At 45.7% G+C, this 5,485-nt stretch overlaps 1 long non-coding RNA gene across 1 annotated transcript; it reads right to left on the bottom strand.

Annotated features, from left to right (window-relative positions):
• Positions 1 to 357: 357 nt before the first annotated feature.
• Positions 358 to 4,817, bottom strand: LOC135476708 (uncharacterized). The gene is made up of 3 exons (XR_010445124.1): positions 4,415 to 4,817; positions 1,569 to 1,655; positions 358 to 1,076 (listed from the first exon to the last, which is right to left on the bottom strand). It is a non-coding gene; the product is annotated as an uncharacterized LOC135476708 (long non-coding RNA).
• Between the last annotated feature and the right edge of the window lie 668 nt (positions 4,818 to 5,485).

Below are 5,485 nucleotides of genomic sequence, written 5' to 3'. Positions count from 1 at the left end.
AACACTGATTCACTGGGGTTTGAGGCATAGGCAATTTTAAAAGTTATCTCCCTTGTAGCATACTGATTCATAGAGTTAACTGAAACACACATTTTTTGTGTATGGGGCATGCCTACTGTTTAACGCATTGGTCACGCTACCATCTCTCAGGCTTAAACCTCATCGACTTCCAGTTCTAAGCGAGATCATATTACATCTAAACAAGATAGGATCTATTTCGCTTTCTCCCTTGATCCAATCTAGATGTGACGGCCACTTCGAGCGAATTTCATGTACCCAGCTTTGATGCAAACGAGATCGAGGCTGGTGTGAGGGCAGCTGAAGGCGTCAGTGGTATAATTGAGTCTTATGTACATGGCCTCGGACCCCCATTAATTTTCCATAAGCGACAATGTTAACGTCTAGCGCTGTAGCTCAGTCCCAAACATTCCGTGGCCATTAAGCTTTGGTGCATACCTGGCCCAGCCTGTGAGAAAGAAGCCATAAAAATCTTGACATAGGTTGACCGTCAAAATCTGGACCTTTCCATGCCGGCAGCTGGGAGGCGTGCCTAGCAACGCCAAGGGGACGTCACTCGCAGCCTCATCACTACCTCACACCTTGTGTCCTCTCGCCCAGAATTTCAAACTTTCATCAATAAAGCTCATACCTCCTCAAAGTTTAGACAGTTTCCAGCATTTTAATACCAAGCATGCACCTGTGCACCAAAAATTGACGCCTGGGAGCAAAAAAAGACTTTATACCCTAAAATTCACAGAACTACAATCGTCCCTACCGAAAAACGGAAGTTGTAATGGGGGTCTGTGTCCTATCACACCAGCCACCTTTTTTCAAAATCAATAATTTTTGCACCACACAATTCCTGACACTTTTGAACCTCACAGGCAAAATTAGGGCTTGATACATGCAGAAACTTTGGAGTTGAATGAATTCAAGTTGGGGTACCCCCATCTTGAACATGTGTCTTTTTTCCAGGGTGAAAAAACTCTGAGGGGTAAACTTTGAAGCCTTGCAGTGCATATACCGTTCGAGATATCTCCATCAGGTCAACTGTTTTGGAAAGACAAGATGTTTATCTGCAAGAAAAGTTAAAAAAATCACATTGACAGAGCACTTTAGACTTTTCAAAAGCAACCATTTAGAGAAATATACATTTTTAAGAAGACTTTTCTACTCAGAGCAGCTTTAAATATCAAAGTTACAAGCCAAAAGTGTCAAAGCATACATCAAAATATAGGTAATTTATCTGACAATTAAATGTCAAAATATAAGACATTTACTTCAGCAACTATGTGAAAAAAATTGACTGACAGTGTGGTAGGGGGTATCAAAGCGGATTGTCACGATTTCGGAACAATCACTTGTGACCAAAATCAAAGCAAGAATAATGCCTCAAGGTGATGAAGATCTACTCACAGGCACTTTTTTAGTGGACAGGACTTAAGAAAAGACTAGTATCCCAGTTCCCCACTGAATAACATGATGAAACCCTTTAAAAGACCACCCAGCCAGGCACCCCCCCCCCCTGCCCTCCTCCCCCATGACTGCTGATTGGCTGACCAGCTCACCATGCAAAAACCTCCCTGCACCATTGCTGTTGTCTCACAGCAGGTTATTACTCTGCACAGTAACATCAAAGGGTGTCACATTGGCATCTACAATATATAAACAGAGAGGAAAAATATGAATTTAACATTTCCAATCAGGCAGCCACCAAGTACACCTATATTGGTCAGTCTGACAGTTAACAAGGCAAACAATCTACCCCAAAACACCATGAAGGGAGACAGAAAGAGGAAACAGTCTAGATTTCAAGCTGGAAAGGCCCAGAATGGCTCAAATAACCTGTCAGCAGTTACAGACATGCTGAATCCTGTGCCTGGGTGTTCCTTGATGGACACAGATTTCCAGCCCAATCAGGAGGCTGTAAGAACACACCAGCCTGACACAAAGAGAATACAGCGGCCAAGACGGTGCAAGGTAGATTCCACGGCTGGATCAGACAGAGATACACATGAGCGGGAATGGGCTGCTGAAGGAATGCGACTCATAGATATACAGAAAATGGTGTGTATATGGAACAAAGTTATGCTTGAGCACAGTGAGACCAAGGACCACTGTCCACTGCCCAGGTTAGAGATAGCTGCAGAGAAAAAGTGGGGTTTAGCCTGGGCGTTCAGTTTTAAGTGCTGTGACTGTGACTATGTATCTGGCTTCCACAAATTCTACAAAGAGGTAGAATGCAACAGACCTGGCCAAAAAGCTGCGGCGGTGAACCGAGCTCTTCAAGTAGGCCTCCAGGACACACCAATGGGGAACACCCGAGCCAGACTCCTATTTGCAGCGATGGACGTGCCGCCTGCCACTCGTAGGAACATGCATCGCACTGCAAACCATGTCGCATCTGCAATCGCAAAGCTGAACAGAGAGGATATGGCAAATAAGGTGGAAGAGGTAAAGGCATACAAAAGGCAAAGAGGAGAGGATGACAGCACAATAGATCTGGCCACAGACACTCGCTACAACAGCATTACCATAACCAGTCCCAAGAAACCGGGCCAGAATGCTTCACAAGCAATTTCCCTGGCTGTGGAGACATCAACAGACAACCAATACATTGTCTCCGCAGCACTGAAGAATAAATTGTGTTGGACTGGGTCCTGGCTAAGAGGAAAAGGCTTCCAAGTAAAGTGCCCTGGAGGACACGAGGAGTGCACAGCGAACACAAACCCACATGCCCCCTGGTCCGAGTATAATATGGGGAACGAGATTGGCGAGGGATTGGCGAGGCAAGGTGTTTTTGCCAAACATGTAACCACAGACGGCGACTCCAGGTCAGCCAAGGGAGTGGAGGACGGCATCCGACTGGTCGAGCCACTGTGGGAGGTCGAACGGTTAGCAGACCCCACGCACCTTGGTAGATCCCAGTTCAAGAAATGTAACCAGGCTAAGTTCAGCGATGCCATGTTCGAAGGACAGGGCCGAACGAGGGAAGCCAGGAAGAAAGCACAGAAGGTGTTGAGTCAGGATGTTAAGGCCAGGTGTAGCTTGATATTTTCTCAACTTATGTCTGAGCACATTGGTGACATGAGGAAAATAAAAACTTGCCTACCCAGGGTTGTGGATGCAACGGTCAGGTGTTACGGTGGGGACTGTTCCAAATGCCGCAGGAACAGTGTGGTTTGCTCCGGAGGGGAAACCAGCAGCTGGTGGGAGAGGTCCCTGTTTTTATCCACCAGTAAACTCTGCCCTTTTAACATGGATGACAACGACACGAAACTATTGACCGAAGTACTGCACATGAGGTTGAGCGAGACAGCCGTCACCAGTCTCCGGATGAACACCAGCACTCAAAAGTGCGAAGCTGTCAACAGATCACTCAGCGTCTCCTTGCCCAAGAATGTAAACTACAGCAGAAATATGGAGGGAAGGGCGGCGTCCACAATCCACAGACTTAACAATGGCCAGGACAAGTCCACGGCTGCCAAACTCCAAGCTGTCGGCGCCAGTATTTCACCTAGGAGCGAGAGAACAGTACAACAGATTGAAAGGGTGAACCAGTACCACAAGGTTTATAAGAAGCGACAGACAGTTAAGGGGAGATCACTCCGCAATACAGCCAGAAAACTTCGAGAGCACATTGAGTACAGGCTTTCAAATCCAGAAGAAAAAACTGACTATGCCAAGGGACAGCTGGACAACACCCAAACAGATCACACATACACTAGATATTTGTAACCGCCAATTTTGTATATAATTTGTCACTGCTGTTGTTGCTTATGAAAGAAATTAAAAAATGATAACAGAAATTGAGCAAAATCTAAAACAATCTGTTATTTATTATTTTTAATGAGGGGAAACCAACCTGCTCAGTCTTAAATGCAACATGCACCTTGCATACTGCCCATGGCCGAGACAGCAGTGCTGCCTGTTATTGTTAACACAATGTGGTTCCAAGCTTATGTGGTCCACATTTACACAGCGTGTGTTGTGGCACACGTGTGAACAATCAAGCTTGGGATCTAAATGTGACAGCCCCTGTCTGGCCATATAAACAAGTCTACTGATGTGTTTCTTCTTCCATCGATGTGTGACGGGGTCTTTGTAGGAGGCAAGACCATATCGACCATCCCTCGTCAATGGTCCAGTCCACACTCGACAGGCTCCGTTTTCACTATAAACACTGAAACTTTCAATTTTTGCAGCAATTTCTGCTCTGAACGTCTCCATTTTCAAGCGTAGGAATACTACAACGTTGCATGTTGTTCATTTCAGGATGCCTATACACATGCTACCCTACGCTGAACAGCATTTTACCGATTTTTCATCAAAATGGATATTTTCAAAATGTAAATAGCCCCAAGAAGCTATGAAACGGCCCAATCAATGCAAAACACATCACAGACATACCCACCAAAAATTATCAGGCTGCTGCGAAATCTAAGCGCATAGTGACATTTTTCACATTTTGGTGACTTCGTCAGTACAGGCCTCGGACCCCCATTAATTTTCCATAAGCGACAATGTTAACGTCTAGCGCTGTAGCTCAGTCCCAAACATTCCGTGGCCATTAAGCTTTGGTGCATACCTGGCCCAGCCTGTGAGAAAGAAGCCATAAAAATCTTGACATAGGTTGACCGTCAAAATCTGGACCTTTCCATGCCGGCAGCTGGGAGGCGTGCCTAGCAACGCCAAGGGGACGTCACTCGCAGCCTCATCACTACCTCACACCTTGTGTCCTCTCGCCCAGAATTTCAAACTTTCATCAATAAAGCTCATACCTCCTCAAAGTTTAGACAGTTTCCAGCATTTTAATACCAAGCATGCACCTGTGCACCAAAAATTGACGCCTGGGAGCAAAAAAAGACTTTATACCCTAAAATTCACAGAACTACAATCGTCCCTACCGAAAAACGGAAGTTGTAATGGGGGTCTGTGTCCACATACTCTGTCCCTGACTGGGGTTCGCATCTCGCTGTCCTGAAGATGTGTGCTTATACTGAGGACAAACTAAAGATCAGTCACATCAAGGAATTGGTGTAAGCTATACTGTCTTTCATCAGTGTCAAAAAAAGCCTGTGAATTACTTGACCCGTGTATAAAAGGCCCTTCGATAAGCAGCAGATGTGGGCTTCAGTGCCAGATCTAAGATTTCAACATCGGCAATCACGGTATTACTTGGCTTTTGCACTCGCCCTAAGAGGATGGACCAAGTACTGATAGACTCGCTTTCCGTGAAGTACGCCTACTGCCTTCAACGTGTCAGAATTGAAACCAATCTGTAGGGGAAACACTGGTGTGAAAGGGCCGTAATAATGTTGAAATCGGCGTTGAAGACCAAGCAAAATAAAAACAAGCAAATATTCAGGCCCGTCTTTATGAATGGCAACGACTGGTTACCAACGTGTGTAACTTTGGTTGGAGGATTCCGGGCAGAGCCAGGGGGAAACCCACATCCATCCGCAGGTTGCTGGCAGACCTTCCC

The sequence above is a fragment of the Liolophura sinensis genome, chromosome 10 (genome assembly GCF_032854445.1).
Source record: "Liolophura sinensis isolate JHLJ2023 chromosome 10, CUHK_Ljap_v2, whole genome shotgun sequence".
NCBI classification, from domain to species: domain Eukaryota; kingdom Metazoa; phylum Mollusca; class Polyplacophora; order Chitonida; family Chitonidae; genus Liolophura; species Liolophura sinensis.
The sequence above is the reverse complement of the archived record's forward strand: the minus strand, read 5'-3'. Positions and strand labels throughout refer to the sequence as shown.